General features: G+C 37.5%; 1 protein-coding gene across 4 annotated transcripts in view; it reads left to right on the forward strand.

The window, feature by feature from the left end:
• The window catches only part of CD36 (CD36 molecule), an 83,312-nt gene that overhangs the window by 7,083 nt on the left and 58,537 nt on the right, over window positions 1–17,692 (forward strand). The window contains exons 1-2 of one of the 4 annotated variants that reach the window (XM_058524323.1): window positions 12,864–12,939; window positions 16,862–17,004. The exons of 1 other annotated variant lie outside the window; for it this stretch is intronic. The gene's annotated coding sequence lies outside the window, so the exon portion shown is untranslated. 2 more of the 4 variants (XM_058524305.1, XM_058524313.1) reach the window with 2 other exon arrangements.

A 17,692-nucleotide genomic window follows, 5' to 3' on the forward strand; every position in this document is an offset into this window, starting at 1 on the left:
CAAACCTCAGTTTGGTATATTTTGTGTTATATTAGGGCTTCATGATGTCATTTGTGCCCACCTCTCCAGTGTCCTGTTTTGTTTTTCCAAAACTCATACATTGTACCAAAGCCTGACCAAACTATCTATATTTCCCCACTTGTATGTTTTCTTATGGATCTCTATTTTGGCGGAATGCCTTGGGACCATTTTTCCTCTCCCACCTTCTTCACCTGGCCTCATATTCCGTAACTCTCAAGGAAGGTGTCACTTCCTCCACCAACTGTCCTTCGACACCCTTCCCTAACCCACCATTCCATCTCCCACCTGGGTGTGGGTGTCACAATGTGTTATAACTGTCTGTTTACCAGTCTATCTCCCTGGCCATGCTGTGAGCTACTTGAGGGGAAATATCAGGTTTTTGTTTTGTTGCTTCTCCATTTTATCCCAATTAAAAGTCTAGGCTAAGAATACTTAAGGAATGTATTTGATTTTACTCTTTCAGGGGCTACAGATTAATGAAACATTTGCCAGTGTCATTGGGGGAATAAAACCATAAATAAATGAAAAACAAAGTTAAGGATTCAAATTATGATAGGAAAGTAATTTCAAAAGAAATCTGAGACTATTGGTGGTAAACATGATGCAGTCTATACAGAAACTGATATATAGTAATGTACACCTGAAATTACATGCTTATAAACCAATATGACCTCAATAAAATAATTTTTTAAAAAAGTAATCTGAAAATTTCAAGAATGAGAAAGAGTTTAATGAATGATCCAGTGTTAGAACCAGTAAAAAACTTGCAAAAATACTGGAGCATTAATTTGCATATTTTCTGGGTTGTGACCTGGTGGTGAAGGGAGACACATCAGAACTTGGTTCAGGTTGCAGGCGTGACCACCCAGCAGGTGCCTGCTATGTAGGCGAAGGGTTGAGGGCAGGATAAGATTAGGAAAGGACACGCACTACGATGGATAAGCCAAGCCCCGAGTCTGCTCTGGTTTGAAATCCTTCCTTCTTTTGGAAAACAAGGACAGTGAGTGAGAGGTGTGGAGAGTGAGAGGTACTATCTTATAGCACGCGGCTCAGTTTTAACAGCTGTTTAAATCAAAGATTTAGCACAGTGGTTCTCAAAAGTTGGTGTACATGAAGATAACCCAAAATGCCTAACTCAGTACTCATAATGCCTGCTGTTGAGAAATTCACTGTTATCGTATTGTTGTAATTATCTTCAGCAGCAGCAGCATCATCACTCTTATTGTTTTCCTAGTCTACATTCTTACCCTGTAATTCTCACCTCACTGATTACCTAAAATTTTATTCCCTTCTAAATACAAACTTTGTCTTAATCCCTTCTAAGAAGTTACTTAAAATTCACCTACTATTACCTCGATAGCCCTTAACTGGGAGGGTCATTGGTTCCCTAACTATATTATGCTATTCTTATGTCCTCTTTTGTAGATATAAGAAGAGTATATCTTCAGTGTAGTGGCTGAGACTTCCCCTTGGTGAGGTTTTGGAGACACAGACTTAAAATTCTCCTCTAGCTTCTTTTGAAGCAGGATTATAAAGCTCGTCGGTGTTTCCTGGTCCTTCAGCTGGGGATGTGCCCCTGCCTGCACCCTGGCTTGTGTCCCTCATTTTGGCATGTTCTTTTATTCCATATTTGACACAGCTGCTCTAACCTCAAAATCTTTTTCCAGTGTCATTTTGCATACCCATAATAATCTCTCCTGTTCCTCATCACTATGGCATCTTCTAAGTTTTCTTCTTTGAAGTTACATTTAGTCTTCTCCAAAATTCTGGGGGATTGTGTTACCAAATATGTCAGAGCACCCTGGTAACACTGGCATGAGGAGCCAAGCTTTTTAGATGCCTTCTTACTGTCACTGCCCTTCAGCCAAAGACCACCAGGAACACACCTGTAGTTAAACAAGGTGAGTTCACTACTCATTGCAGAGGGAGAGGTGTACCACAGGGAACTGAGGGTGACTCAGTTACAAGGTGTTAGAAAGAATCTCTTATAGAATCTGGACTTGGGGTGATTGGAAGAAGGTCTAAGGAAGCAGAGCTCTGTTCTGAATTAGATGTTGTTGGGAAGCAGGGAAATTTTATGACTGAGTGTCTTAATAAATCTTATCTAGGAGGAGAGAAGACAAGACTGGCTAAGGCTGCAATTGGTAAAGGAGCCCTGTGACTCATATCCACTGGGAAAGGGGAATGTGTGGTATCTGCTCAGACAATGTTCCTAATTGGTTTATATTCAGACACAATTACAGAGCATCTTGTTTTTGTCTTGATCCATCATGATCACAGAGTGGCCTTGTCTAAAGTTTATGTTCTGTGAGATTGTTTACGTTCAACAAGAGCACACCAAGGCCAGGCTGTGAGTGCCAGCCAGTGTCCAGAAACAACAAGACCTAACAGATAGCCCCGGGCCAGCTCCTGGATTTCAGGGGCTCTTTTCTCTTTCTCATGACAAATTTCTTTGTTACCTCAGTAATTAAACCTACTTCTGTGAAATCCACTTTTCACTACTTTGGTGATAAGATTTTAATAAAGTTCCTTTGTAATTTCCTCCTTATGCCCTATGGTATGCTCAACAGATTGGGTATTTTAATACAAAATTTTATTCCTCTTATGCTAGCAATTTGATAATCAATAAGAACCACAAGAAGAGATCAATTTGTGTATAATAACTATAATGTGCACATATTGTTTAGGGAATTAATTAGTTTCTTTGTACTTATACCATAAAAACTAATTTGTTATGTAAATAAAAATATATACCATTGGCAGATATGAAATAAATGGAATGAAATTTTAATTTTACTTAGTGAAAGTTACTTGTGAAGAAATTAAGGGGTCTTTCCACTTACTACATAGATAAAAAACTTAATGATCAGAGATTGTAGAATCTTGGAGATGGGAATTATTGTAAGTTAACATATTTCTGGAAACATCCATCTCAATTGAAATTATATAAATGAAGTTAAAATACATATATGCCAGGGGCCGGCCTGATGGTGTAGTGGTTAAGTTCGCTTGCTCCGTTTCAGCAGCCCGTGGTTCGAGGTTCCATCCTGGGCACGGATTTACATACTGCTCATCAAGCCATGCTGTGGCAGCATCCCACATGCAAAATGGAGGAAGATGGGCACAGATTTTAGCTCAGGGCTAATCTTCCTCACCAAAAAGAAGAAGATTGGCAGCGGATGTTAGTTCAGGTCCAATCTCCCTCACCAAAAAAAAAAAAAAAATATATATATATATATATACACACACACACACACACACAAACTTTCTACTTAGATATTCTAGACACTTCCTAAAATAAATGGGATAATCTTATTTTCCCTTTTACAGAATCTACTATCATTATTTAAGTTTTGCTTAAAGAAAAGAACATCTAGTAAGTAATTCAAGTTCATGACTGAATAAGATTCAATATTTCAGTAATGTATGGATTTAAAATGAGCAGAAACATTTACAAATGTCCTCTGCCTTTAATTTGCTTTGTAACTTGTTATAAGTCTGTCAAGGAAGTGTTGTAGGGTTGGGTCTCGGGGTGGAGATAGGGAAGTGAGATAAGGCTATAAATGAAGCTTGATTCCATAAGTCATACATGGAAAAAAGTTCTTTCCATAATATAATATTCAAGATATTTGGAATATTGTTAAATATACCAGTTTCTTTGACTTATAGAATATGCTTTTTAAACATGAGATGCATAATAAATTCAAGCTTTCAGTCCTATATGTAAGATTAAGTTTCTCCATCTTGGAAAATCTGTTTTTTTTTTTGATTGGTCTTAAAATATGATAAAGGCAATGCAAAAGAAATAGTGATTTGTTTTTCACCTCTGCTTTATTTATCACATTATCTTGTTAATAAAGAAAAGCTATTTTAGTTGAACTTTATGGAGTTTGCCTTAAGTTACCCTTGAAGATATGATCAAAGATGCTCATTTTTCACTTTTTTCTTAAGGTTTACCCTTTAGCATAATTCTATTTCATCTTTCCTTTCCATCTTGTAAGTTTCCAGAGGTTTCATCTTGTAAAGTTTCATCTTGTAACTTTCCAGAGGTACAAGAAAGATGTAACTCTCTTTTATGTGAGCCAGAGATAATAATTACTGAACAGGAAACTGAAATTGAGACGTTAAAATTCCAGTTAAGCAGTTTAACTTTTAATCAAATAACAAGGTTTAAATTTTTTGTGTGTGTGTGAGGAAGACTGGCTCTGAGCTAATATCCATTGCCAATCCTCCTCTTTTTGCTGAGGAAGATTAGCTCTGAGCTAAAATCTGTGCCCATCTTCCTCTATTTTGTATATGGGATGTTGCCACAGCATGGCTTGATGAGTGGTGCATGAGTCCATGCCCGGGATCTAAACCTCCGAACCCTGAGCCGCCAAAGCAGAGGTCACAAACTTTACCGCTATGCCACCAAGCTCTCCCCTAACAAGGTTTCAATCTTTTTAAAGATTGCAGGATGTCTATCATGGACCTCCGGTATGTGGGTTAAGCGAGCCAATGGCAGCACTTCGGAACCGTTAATCTGAATGGTTCAATAGGTAAATTACAGCAGGATCCTGATGACTGATTTAATTCCTTGTTAACAGTAATAAAAGGGGAATAATACCAACACGTATAAAAATATCCATCAGTTGCTTGGGAAATTAAGATAGTGCTCTTGGGGTCCAGTCTTCTCTATTTTATGTAGGGTCAAATTTGCATAATGTACTTTTGGACACGTATATTCTTTAATCTTACCGTCTGGAAGTTTGCACAGATATTACTGCTTTTTGTACTGGTGAAAGGAATATTCTGTGTGGCCACTTTAGCAGCAGGTACCTATGTGAAGTGGGAATAAAAGAGGATTAGGATCAACCAGGTTTCTTACCTGACATATTCCTGCACGTGGTGTGTTTCCACAAACTTTTTACACAGCATAGATATTCTTAAAATAGTTGTTGTAGTACTTACACTAGAATAAAATGGCAGCTCCTCTTTTTTCCTTACATCTAGTCCTTGTTTCTCCAGAGCATATCAGCCTTAACGGAAAGAGTGGTGATTGTTTTTAATTGCAAAACTACCCAGATTATTTCTTGGAGAGTCTCCTTGTTTTCCACTGGCTTTAGGCTCAAATTTTCTTTCTCTTTTTATCCTATACTTCTTTAAATTGTCATAATGTATTTACATTTTATATACCCACTGGCCAAACAAGATAACTTATAAACAGGTTCACCAAAAAGCAGGCTCATATAATCATTTTATTCATTGCTTCTTCCTGACAAGATCCTCCTTTAACTGAGTCTGGTTACTGACTCTAGACTAAGTAAATCAAATGATCAGTGTCTCCTGTGTATTGGTCCCTGGCCTTTCACAGCAGAACCCTCCGTCTCTTGACCTTTCTTCCCCACCCTTATCCCCTACATCTATCCTCCCAACTCCCATGATGCTGCAGTGCTGCCCTGATTCTGCGCTTCCTTGGGATCCAAACCCCAGTCTGCAATGTGAAGTGGGGAAAATGAGACATTAGGAGATTAAATACTTCCTAATATCATCTGAAGTCTGTGAGCGCCATTGTTCTCTGTTCTGCTATTTGTTGGCTTGATAGTATAGTCACTTCAATCAGAGCCAGTATAAAAGAAGTGCCGAGTGCCTCAGCTCCTTGGCCCTTGGTGTTTCGTCTCTGCTTTTGTTGGGACAGTTGCTTCAGTTCTTATCCAGTCTTCCTCACTTCTCCTCTTTCTACCCCTGCTGTTATGCTCCAGAGTGCCATCAAAAAAGCTCAGCAGAAGTCTTGCTCCCACTTCTGATGACAGCTCTCAGGGCTGGCTTCTCCTTGCCACGGCTGCCACCACGCACTGCAAGTACCCCCATCCAAACTCTGTCTAGACTGAGTCCACTCCTCTTCATGAGACTGAGTACAAGTTTTAGTTTAGAGCCTTGTGTCTGTTTAGCATTATTTTATTAGTCTTGTATGTGGACTGTCATTCCAATTTACTGCTTTTAATATGACCTTTTAAAGGTGAAAACCCTTATCCTGTCACTTTACCTACTTACAGTTACTTAATGGTTCCACTCTGCTTACGGAATAAAGTTCAAGCTTCTTAGAATATCATGCAAGGGACTTGAAAATCTGGTCTCCACCCATTTGCCTCACTGTTTTCCTACTTTGCTAAGAGCAATTTTTGTGGTTTTCCAAATATACCATTCCTTCTCACCTCTGAAAATATGCACACTTTTCTTTCTGCTTATACTGGACTTTCTCCTTCTTGTGTGATTAGAAAATGTCTATTTATCCACTGAAGCTCTTCCATTATTTTCTAGTCTATCTCATCTCAACAAAACCACAATCTATTAAAAACTGTATTTTATTCATTGTTGTATGCCTGTGCCAAGCTCAAAGTCTGGGTATCGTCAATGGTCAGGAAGTGTTTAAATGAATAAATGAGTTCCTGAACACCTTTCCTCCCTTTTAACCCAAAGCTTGGAATTGTTTTTACTTCTAGTCTTTATAATTTCTCCCAAAAAAGCAAAGTTTCATGAAAACTCTTGCAGTTTTCCCTGATAGTAGTTCCCAAGTGTAAAAATTTTAGGCTATATGGCATTGGATAAATTTAAATTCAAGTGCTACATATTACTTTTGTGACCTTAAATAAATTATGTAACCTCTCAGTGTCTCAGTTTTCCCCTCTGTAAAATGGGTGCAAAATTATATTATGGATAAGATGTTAAAAGCCAAAATGTATATGAACAATTTGGAATTCTGTTTCAACATCTGAAAAATAAATCATTTAGATAAATCATTCTTAATATCCCTTTCAGATTTTAGAATTAGGAGATATGAACTTGGTCCGTGTTCTCTTACTATCTATGATATTGAGAAGGTGACTTTTAACGTCGTATCTCTGCTTCTTAGCTAAAATGAGGAGATTGTACCAAATAAACTATAAAAAATCTTCCAATCTAAGTTTACTTGATCATCTGTTATCTGAATCTATGCCTTATTTTCTTTCTTTTGTATATGTTATTACACTAAAGTTTCCCAAGTATGTTTTTAAAATTATTGACAAGTGAAGATAATTCAAGAGGGGAAAGTATTCTAGATTTACAGGGTAGGTGACTGGGAGCTGGTAAGCAATTGGCTGTAATATCTTGGTCAAATTCCAAAAAAGAACTAAATTTTTGTGTGTTGATTTTCTCATGTACAGAATTATATTGCAACTGTTTGTAAAGACTTCAATAAAAATTTTAGACTAAACTGGAATGATGTCAGCAAAATGGCGGTTACAGAAATTTCTAGCACCCATCCCCTCCCAGAAATATTAATTTGACCAACTACCCATGCATGAAAATACCTTCACAAGAACTAAGGATTCTAGGTGAGTGATTTTAGTACCTGGGTGAAGTAGGTCCTATATTTTTGTAGAGATGTTGAAAATACGCAGTGGATGGCCTCAATCTTTTGGGTAAAGTAGAGAATAAAGCTGCATCCTGAGAAAGTAGGTTTACAGGGAAATTCTTAAGAAAATAAAGAGAACACAGCAGAACCAAGAGAGTGAAGGTAAGAGTCACAAGATGGAAAAAAAAGTAAAGGATTGGTAAGCAGTTGTGGAGCACAGCTCAATTCAAATATAATTTTGTTTAAAAATGTATTTGATTATCAAATGTTTGTTACTGAAAAAAACAGTCAAAAAGTATTTTAAAACTTAAAGAAAAAATAAAGACAGTTGCCCTATTTTCCCCACCTTCTCCATCCCCCACGTTTCTTTCCAAGAGAAAACACTTTGTGTGATTTCTAGATAACATACCTACAGTGATATTCCTTGATTTAAAAAAAAAAAATTGTTTTACACATTAGCCTTTGATTTTCTCCTGTGGAAGAGAAGGAGCTAGTTTTTATAGTACCACACTCCAAGTAGGTACTTCTCTTCTGGCAACCCAATTAATGTAGTGCATTTTTCATGTTACTTACTGCTTACACTATTATTATAAATCTTCTGAGCAGCAGAGCTCAGAAAAAGTATATAGTGAGTACTTTCTTTCTGGTACAATTTACTTTTTCTGGTGATGATGATTGCCTCCTTAAATCCTCTGTCCTGATCCAAAATTAAGTGGGTTTTTTTCCTGTGCCTGTGACAAATTTCTTACCCTGAAACTTCCTTTAACTTCTTCCTGGAAATTTCTTTTGTCTCTCAGTTACCAGATCAGCTATTTCCTCAATCCTCTGTCTTCTGCTTTCTTTGTTTACTCCCTTGTTTTGCTGGCGTTTATAGTCTGCAACTTCCTTGACCTCCTTAAGAAAGGGTAAAAGAAAAGTAATACTTGGGACCTTGCATGTATTAACATGTCTTTATCCTCATTCTTGAAAATTTGTGTGCACATAGAATAACAGTTGGAATTCCTTTTCCCTCAGATTTTTGAAAAGATTGCTCATTTGACTTCTAAATTCCCAGTGTTGCTATCAAAGTCTGTTGTCTTTCTGATATGTATGTGACATTACTCCCAAGATCTTCTGTTTATTCTTGAGATGCTGCAACATTGTGAAGATAGGCAGGAAGGCCATGGCCTATGGCCACAATCCATTGTGCTGTAGCTGCTGGCTTCTTATACTCTGGAGATTTGTGTCCTAGATTCCATTCTATCTTATTTCCCTGTTTTGTTTCTGGTTTTATTTTGTTTTCTCTGGCAATCCCATCATCTGGATGTTGGCTCTTTTCTACTGCTCTAATGTTGCTGTAATGGCTCCTCTGTGCGCCAGTGCTGCTACTCTGATGTCCCAGCTGCTCTGCTGACTGTGTTATTTCTCCAATCATTGTCTAAACTGTCCAGATTGCTACCTTTTATTTCTCTGCTTTTTATGCTTTCATCGTTTTCTGTTTCACTAGTTTCATCATGCAGTATCTTCTCTTAGTTGTCTGAAGACATTAATCACAAAAATATTTGGTGTTTTTTATTCCCTTTTCTTATATTCATCCTTATTGTTTGCTTATTTGTTTATAAATTTTGTCCTGCATGTCAGAGGTGTTCCTCAGATGTCTGGTGATTGTCCATTTATATCTAAAATTGTGGCCAATAAATACAGATCTCATTCTAGAGCTGCGTTGTCCAATATGGTAGCCACTAGCTATAGGTGACTACTGAGAACTTGAAATGTAGTTAGTCCAAATTGAGATGTGCTACAAGAGTAAAATAAAGACCAGACTTCTAAGATTTGGTACCAAAAAAAGTAAAATATATTATTAATAATTTTATAATAATTGGAAGTATAGTATTTATGATACTAGGCTAAATAATATAGAATATTAAATTAACATTACTTATTTATTTATACTTTTAATGTGACTACTGGACATTTCAAAAATATGTATAACATGGGCTCATGTTCTACTTCTATTGGACAGTACTGCTGTAGAAGGATCTGATAAGGTCCTGGCCGTTTCATTGTCTTCCCCCACTGCCCCCAGCACCACTAAAAAGTGGTATCAAGTGTTTTTTCTTACACCAGTCCGTTCCCCCAGAAAGGAATCCTGTAATCTCTAGCTTGCTAGAGTTCTGGAAGTGGCAGTGGACAAGGCATGGGTATGTGGACTTTCACTTAAACTTATTTCAGCACAGATCTCCCCCATGCCCCTAGCTGTGCCTCCTGTTCTTATGTCCAGAGTTCTCCGCTCAGTGTTTGCAATGAGAGTACACCCCGCCTGTTGACAAGGTAGGAAGGAGAATAGGCAGGCTGTGCAGAGCATGTGGGGAGAAGATCTAGGGTTTAAGACTTTTAAAGATATTCAACCAAGTCAGACCCTGTTTTCCATGGCACCCCATGCTGCTAACCCGTGACCCTATCTGGGATGATTTGGCAGATTCTTTTTGCTTCTCATTGGCTTTCCGCTCTAGGCTTAGATGTTTAGAATCTGACACTTGAGAGTAATTATCATTAGTCCATTTGTTTTCTAAACATTGGCTTCTTTTCTGGCCTCTCTCATCTAAATCTTTAGGCTGAACACATCTGTTCATGTTTTTGTAAATTCTATCACTTTCTTTTCATGAGATTTCAGGTGCAAGTGAAAATGTATTCAATGAGCACGTTTAACCAGAGGTATTGGTCATGATTTTAAACCTTAAAATCATCTTGTCCTTCCCTTCTTCAATATTCTCTGCCAGACTATGCTCAGCCATTTAGGTCTCCTATGACCTGGTCTAGATACACTTCCCTCCAGCAGTGGACATGAACCTTCATGCCAAACCAGGCTTAGGTTGTTCACATGCCCTTTTTCAGCCACACCAATTACAGTGCTAGATGCTTTATGTGATTACCTAATTTTATTTGCCAAGAATCCCACTTCCTTCTACTTAAATATTCAACTACTCTTCTAGGGAGGACTAAGGATCTAAGAGTTCTGTGAACATATTCTTAGGACTTCAGTCTCCATTGGTCTCTCTCTTAGCTAAACTTCTATCATGTGTTAGTTTCCCACAATTTATAGTTTTTCCAATATGATAAAACGATATTGTGAGATATTAATCCACATAGTTTTGTCCCTCCCACCCTCTTCATTTTCTTTTCTGATTGAAAGATATGAAGCTGCCAATTGAGGAAAGACTTTTAGTGGAGACAAGGAACTGACATTATGTTACCATTCAGTTTTAATAAAGATTTGGAAAGTAGTTATGGTCAACCTGAAACAGTTGTTCTCAATGCCATACCAAAATAGATAAAAGGACCATAAGTTTGGGTAGAAGTGGGAACAGTTCGATGGGAATGAATCCCAGAGAGCCCCTGTGATCAGCCCTGCTGCAGACTCATTCCTGAAGGCAAGCTCTTCCTCCTCTTCGACCCCACAGGCGAGTGTGAGGATCTCAAAGCAGAGGTGTTGCTCAGGGAGAACAAGCCTGAGAAAACATTGCATCAATTGTGGCACCAGAGCAGTGGAGTATCATGGGCTGTGTGTGGTGTATAGGCAGCTATGTTTATAAGCAGCTTCATGGAGCCCCTTGGACCCTAACACTGTGCTCAAGGCCCTAGTACATTGTGTAATAAACTGAGAAAAAGAGCCATCATCCACAAAGAGCTCATGCCGAGGACAAGGGAAAGCCGTAGTCACGAGTTTAGAGGGCATGCTCTGTGTTGCCATCTCCTCCTCTGAATAGAAGACCTGCTGAGGAAAATGTAACTGAGTTTTAAACCTGAAATGACTGAGAAATAACAAAACTGGAAAGTTGTTTAAAAGTGACTACATGAAATATGCTGGATTAGACAGAATGGAGGGTGGAGGTAAAAATGAAATTTAAAAAAATATACTCTCATTTTGCACGCCTGAGTTTGTGACTGTGAAACACGTTTCCATTTCAGTAATATACAGCTGTTCCCAAAGTTTCCAACTGTGACAGTTCTTTTCTGTAAAAACAAATGGAAAGCCCTTTCCAGGTTACCAGCATAGCTTTTCTTTGTTGCAGATTGGTTAATTTTATACTTCCCATTCTCTTTGTCACGATAGACAATTGTGTTTCCTGGAGTGATGGAAACTTGGACTTGATTTTTATTTTGAACTTGGATTTGATTTTGAAACCTTAACATGTAACATTTTCTCCCTTTAAAGAAATATACTATTCTAGGTGATGAGAGATCTGTGGCATTTCTGTGGTCTTTATTTTGAGTTGATTGCATATACTCACACACACATGCAATTTGAGCAAAGAATTCTGTTATTAAGATGGTATGACGGCCCAATATTTTAAAATGGCTTCTTTGGAGAAAAGCTAGCATTTTGGGAACTGATAATTATTTCCTACTATTTATTATTTGACAAGTCCATAAATGTTACCCCGTATTTTGAGCTACTTTTACTGGAGTATTCTGTTACTTGCAGACAAACGCATGCCGGTCGATACAACCATAGTTCAGCACTCTTTGACCTTGCGCAAGTTACTCAGCCTCTCAGTCGTCTTGCCTTTCAGTACTTTGGTACTTTTGCCATTTGTAGTACTGGGAAAATAATAATATTTACCTCAAATGGTTGTTATGAAGATTAATTTCGATGATCCCAATAAAGTTCTTGGAACAGTGTGTAGCCTGTAGTAAGCATCCTCAGTCTTAGCCATTAGTATAACATGACACAATTTGGGTTTTTCAAAACATGTGCTTCTGGAGCTAGCCCTGATGGTCTAGTGGTTCAAGTTTGCTTCTCTCACCACCTTGGCGGCCCAGGTTCCTTTCCTGGTCATGGAACCACACCACCCATCTGTCAGTTGCCATGCTGTGGTGGTGGCTCACATAGAAGAACTAGAACAACTTACCAGGAGGACATATAACCATGCACTGGGGGCTTTGGGGAGGAAAAAGAAGAAAAGAGGACTGGCAACAGATGTTAGCTCAGGGTGGTGCGGGGGTGGGGGGCGGAATGTGCTTCTGATAAGATTATCACTTCACAAATTAAATGCAAAGTGATATTATAAGGAATAAATATGGTGATGTGAGTATTTTGAAAGTCAATCAACACACAACAAAACTGTGTCACCTGCCCTCCAGTCAGATTCTGGAGACAAGCATAATGACTTTTAAAAGTACTCACCAGAAATAGCTTTGGATGTATTTAGCGTGAAGGAGGAAGGGGCACAAGATACCATTTGTGTGGTGTTTACAATGATATTTGAATAATTATTTGCCCAGTCATCTCATTCTAGGAGGTCACCCATATATCCGAACATTTTTTCTTGGGTTTAAATGTTGAAACTCAGTGAAGTTCAGGGAACAAGGAATCTGGCTACTGCCCCCAGGGACTTTGGGTGTTACCTATTTGGCAGGGAGAGCAGGACTCTGCTGCTTATTACCTAATGCAGTTGAGCAACAGGGAAGAGGGAGAGACTCCAGGACTCTGCCTGACAGGCCAGAGCGAGGGTTACACACAGAGAGAGTGCTATCCTCACGTCGCCTCTGCGTCTGGTCAGGTTAGTAGAGCCTGGAAATGAATATGACAGGAATCATTATATTTGGGTGGTACCTGGGGAATGCATTTTAAAATGAGTGATCTGGGATTGTCAAAAGACTTTTAAAGTGAGAGGAATAAAGGAGATTAGAAGAAAATCAATACTTTTCTAAAAAGCCAACTTCCATAACACAGTGCTCCAATATAGGCTACCTATATTTTAAAATGATTTATGGTGAAAAATAGAACAAATAGAAGAAACAATAGAAGAACAAAAAACATTTTATTTAAAAATATTTTCCTCTGTGCTTTCAAATGGAAATAAACTTTCCCAGGCATTTAATTTCTTTAAATAAGAATGTATTACCTAAGTTTCCATCTTATTGTAAATTAGTATTTATATGAACTCAGGTTTCTTGTTTCCTTAGGTCTGAATATGAATGTTTGCTTTCTCTTAGGTCTGAATATGAATGTTTGCTTTCTCTAACTGTATAGCATTCGCAGTAAGACGATATGCTTTATCCATAGTAAGAGAAATACAAATATACTAAGATCTTTTAAAAATTTACTGATTACAACAAATAAATCTGTAACTGTCATAAATACTTACCCTTTGATATAGTCTGACTAGTTTTACATTTAAAAATCATTAAAGTGCCTTCAAAGTTATATATATACCTTTACTTTTAGTCTTCACTATTTTCAAATTAAGTTCATATGTTTCTATAACAATCAACATATTTGCCTTCATTTTCTAAATTTAAAAGAATCTTTATCTATAACAGTGCCAAATAACAAAACAAAGATGCTTGTAAAATCCATCCAGTATGGTTTTCTTCTTTTTTCAGCATTAAGTAAAACTTTCGGCTTTGAAGCAGAATTTTTAGTTCTTACTTGTGCTTTTTTATGCAAGCAAAGTTATAACTTTTGGCAGTTTATTATGAATTGCTTTTGAATTCTAAAGTGAAACTACATTCTTTTCTCTAACAGTGTGTGAACACAGCAGACACTCAATTAATTTGAAATGGATTTTCTCTAATCTTATCGATTTTGACGTTGCCAAGAGAACTTTTTATATTTTCTTCCTAGAAATCAGTGGCTTCTAGTAGAAATTGCTATATCTTTCTAAAGATGAGAAATATCTTCTGTCTTTACCCCTTCTCTGTCTGTATTGGCCAATACATGGTAATTTGTTTCTGACTCAGGCTTGAGGAAGGAGCTGGAATATCAGTTCCTCTGTGAAGCTTGTCATCGCTCATTCTTAACCCTTCTCCCTCTGCAGGTCCTCCACTGTGCCATAAACCTTCCATTATACTCCCTTTTGTTCTATTTTATAATAATTTTTCTATGTCTGTCTAAGCATCACTCCATGAAGATAGAGTTTTATTTATTTTATTTTCATAATCTCTAGACCCAGAAATATCTGATGCCAAGGAGGAATAGTTTATTAAATTAAATAATTGTGTGAATAAATTTGTTTTAACTATAATCTGTATATAAAAGTAATGAAAATAATTCTAAAGCATCAAAGTAGCATAGCAAAATGCATCTGCTGAGAGATTTCTGTTGAGGAAATGTAAGGATTTAGATATGGGCAAGAAAGTGCTTATACTTATCCATGTCTCCTTATGGCTTCCTACTAATCTTTGATATTACTTGTCACCTGGATGCACAAACTCAAGGTCACCTATTTCGTACTAATGCAGGAAATCTCAGCATTTACTTAATTTTCCTTGTCAGTTATCTTCTGTGTAAAAATGTGGCTAATAATATCTAATTATAGAATTTTTTGTAGATTTAAATAATGACACATGGAAGCATTTAGCATGACACCTGATCCATGGTAATCTCTTAATAAATAATTGTCCTCTTCTATATCCCCTCTCAGAACTTTTCAAGTTGTCCCACATGAGGGGGCAGAAATAGAATATACTGAATAGAAATATTTTCTTTTTATATTTAATAATTTAATTTAAATAATTAAAAATTTAAAAAATATTTAAGAGAAAACTTGAAAAGTCAAAAGAGCACTGGAACCAGAATAGTTTTAAAAAATTAACTTTATTCTAGTAACAGGGTACAGTGTGTGGGAATCAAAAGGAGGTGTAAATTATTCCAATTATCCAGGAACTTAATATTAAATTGACTGGCATTGCTAAAGAAGAACAAAGAAGAATAGTGACATACACAAAAAATTAAAGCAATACTTTAGCAAATACCAGGCCAGAACCTGGGAGAAGACATGTGAGAGAGATGAAAAACAGAGAAAATGGAAACATGAGAGAAAGCAAGCAACATTCTAGTTGAGAGCTCCTTGTTTTTGTTTTTAATAACACTTAGGGCAATGTAGAACAAGCATTTCCAGCTCCCTGGGTCTCTGAAACCTCATCTGTTAAATGATCAGGACTAGATGATTCCTAAGATTCCTTCAACTTCTGCAATATGAGGGTTATGAATTAGAGAGGAAAAATGTGTCACACATAGAAGTGGGTGAGAGGTCTTTGAACTAAGAGTCGCAGCTATTTATATCTGAATAAGTGTGGATGTCCTGTGAGCCTAGGAGGCTTTGTGGTCTTCTACCCTAGAATCTGTAAGTAGAATTGTCCTCTGTGTGTAAGCTCAATTTCTAGAATGGGAGCTCCTTGAAGGTAAGTGTTGGCTAAACTCTGCAAGCCAATTTGGGCACATGCTGTTATTGGGTCACCTTAATAAATATTGGTAGCCTTCAATAAGTAACAGGGAAAGATGTTGATCTCCTCCCCAAAACAGGCATAGTGAAAGCCTGCTCAGATTGGCTTCCAACCAAAACAGTCGGGTAGCGATCAGGAACCCAACCTGTTCCATGTGCTCTGTGAAGTCCCCGCTCTCTGACCTTAAAGTGTCCCATAGTTCTTGCAGGGAAGATTCATCAGAGGCACACACTTAACATGCTAATGACGAATTCAGCTAACCATCCAGTCCCAGTCCACGCAACCAGGAATGCCCTGAAATCAAAGGCTAGGCAGTGGGCCATTTCTGAACTGAGTCTTAGGCAACTGGGCTTGGTGGGTTTTCACAGCCTGTGATATAAGGGCAGGGAGTTAGCCAGAAATATGTCTAGCCAATTCATAAATCCTTGAAACCATTCATTTCACCAGTGAAAACCTGATTGTTACATTTATTACACAAATTTCCAGTTTTTAGGAGATAAAGATAACTAAATTATGGAATTTGATTGCATGCTAAGTCAAACAGTTCTAGAATGAATGTTCACAACTAGGGTCGCTGCCCACTTTGAGAAGGTGGATTAAAAAATACTCAATACTCACACATTATATTTTACATGGAAGTATTTAAAGTACGTTACAGAAGACCTCACAGTAGGAATCAGGCTTTCTTCCTCTTTGTGGTAGTGTTCTGGGTGCATAGTGGCATGTGCGCGTATGAGGATGCACACGTATGAGGATGCATTAATTGCCTTAAATGATATGGGGAAAATCATAGATTTTTGTCTAATTTAGTGTATACTGTAATGGCTTGATTTGCTTTTAGAGTGTTTTTATTTTTGTGTTAATTATTTTTTTTTAATTATTTTTATTCTTATGAGTTGCATACATAATAGTATATCACCAAATATCACTATCTTAGTTTTCTTATATAGCAAAAGAACGTCATAACTATTGTAAACCTGAATTTGTTCATTTTGCCAAGCCCTGCCCAATGTTGCTCTCATTTCTAGCTTTCCACAAACTAGAATATTCATCGACGCTTTGTTTCTTATCATAAAGACCAATGTGCATGTTGTTATGTGGTTCCTAGGGGAGCTGTAAAGTCTTATAACAAAGACACAGGATGAAAAGAGTCAAGGGAATTGCTATGAGAAAATAAGTAGGGATGTCCCTGGAGAGGGAGCTGCCTCTGTGTTCTTTTAAACGTCACAGAGTAATTGTTTCTTTTTTTTGAAGGAGAAAACCAGGGTGAAGAGCAGCTTGTTTTCAAGCTGGAGAGGTTGGCAAACACTGGCTGCAGGGTTTACTTTGGTTGAGAAATCCCACTGCCTCACTGGAGTGTCACTCAAGATTCCACAGCCATTCTGGGAGACCTGGAGGTGGGGCTGGCTGATGTACAGCTGTGATTTGACCCAGCACTTGGGGCAAACATAGCCAGAGTCATCAGTGTTAATGCCGTTGTCTTCTCACCAGCATTTTGAAAGTGTGTTAACATTGGTGGCCTTGCACTTTTTCGTCGGACGTCTATCGGGTAATTACGCCTATGTAATCCCTAGGATGTTACCTAGCTTAACAATGTAGGACTCAAGACTGGTGCCTGCAATTCTAAAATCTCTCACTTGGGTCTGATTTTTGCCTTGATCTTGTCCAGTTTAAACAATACTTGCATTTTTCTTTTCTCTCAGGGAGTAGAGTGTATGAGATATTATAGACACTCAGGCACCCTGTCCCAACCTTTTAGATAAGAAGTTGTATCTAAAAGAAAGTAGAAAGAGTTGGTGAGGTGTAGGAAATTTACTATGATCTTGTCAGTAGTAACTGCAATACTAAGTGATGAGGACCTTCCAAAATATTGAAATTATCCAAACCCTCCAGCATACACGTGCTTATATACCTGCAGCAATGGAGGACTATCTTAACAGAACAACATATTAAAAGGGCCAATTTATGTGCAGCTATCTTTTATTCTTAAGAATATATATGCTCAGGAAGACTGTTAAATTGTAGATAGTCACTTTCTACCTAAAAATGCAATTATAATGAATATCATTATGTAAGTTTCAGACT

The sequence above is a fragment of the Diceros bicornis genome, chromosome 3, assembly GCF_020826845.1.
Source record: "Diceros bicornis minor isolate mBicDic1 chromosome 3, mDicBic1.mat.cur, whole genome shotgun sequence".
In the NCBI taxonomy this organism is placed as follows: Eukaryota; Metazoa; Chordata; class Mammalia; order Perissodactyla; family Rhinocerotidae; genus Diceros; species Diceros bicornis.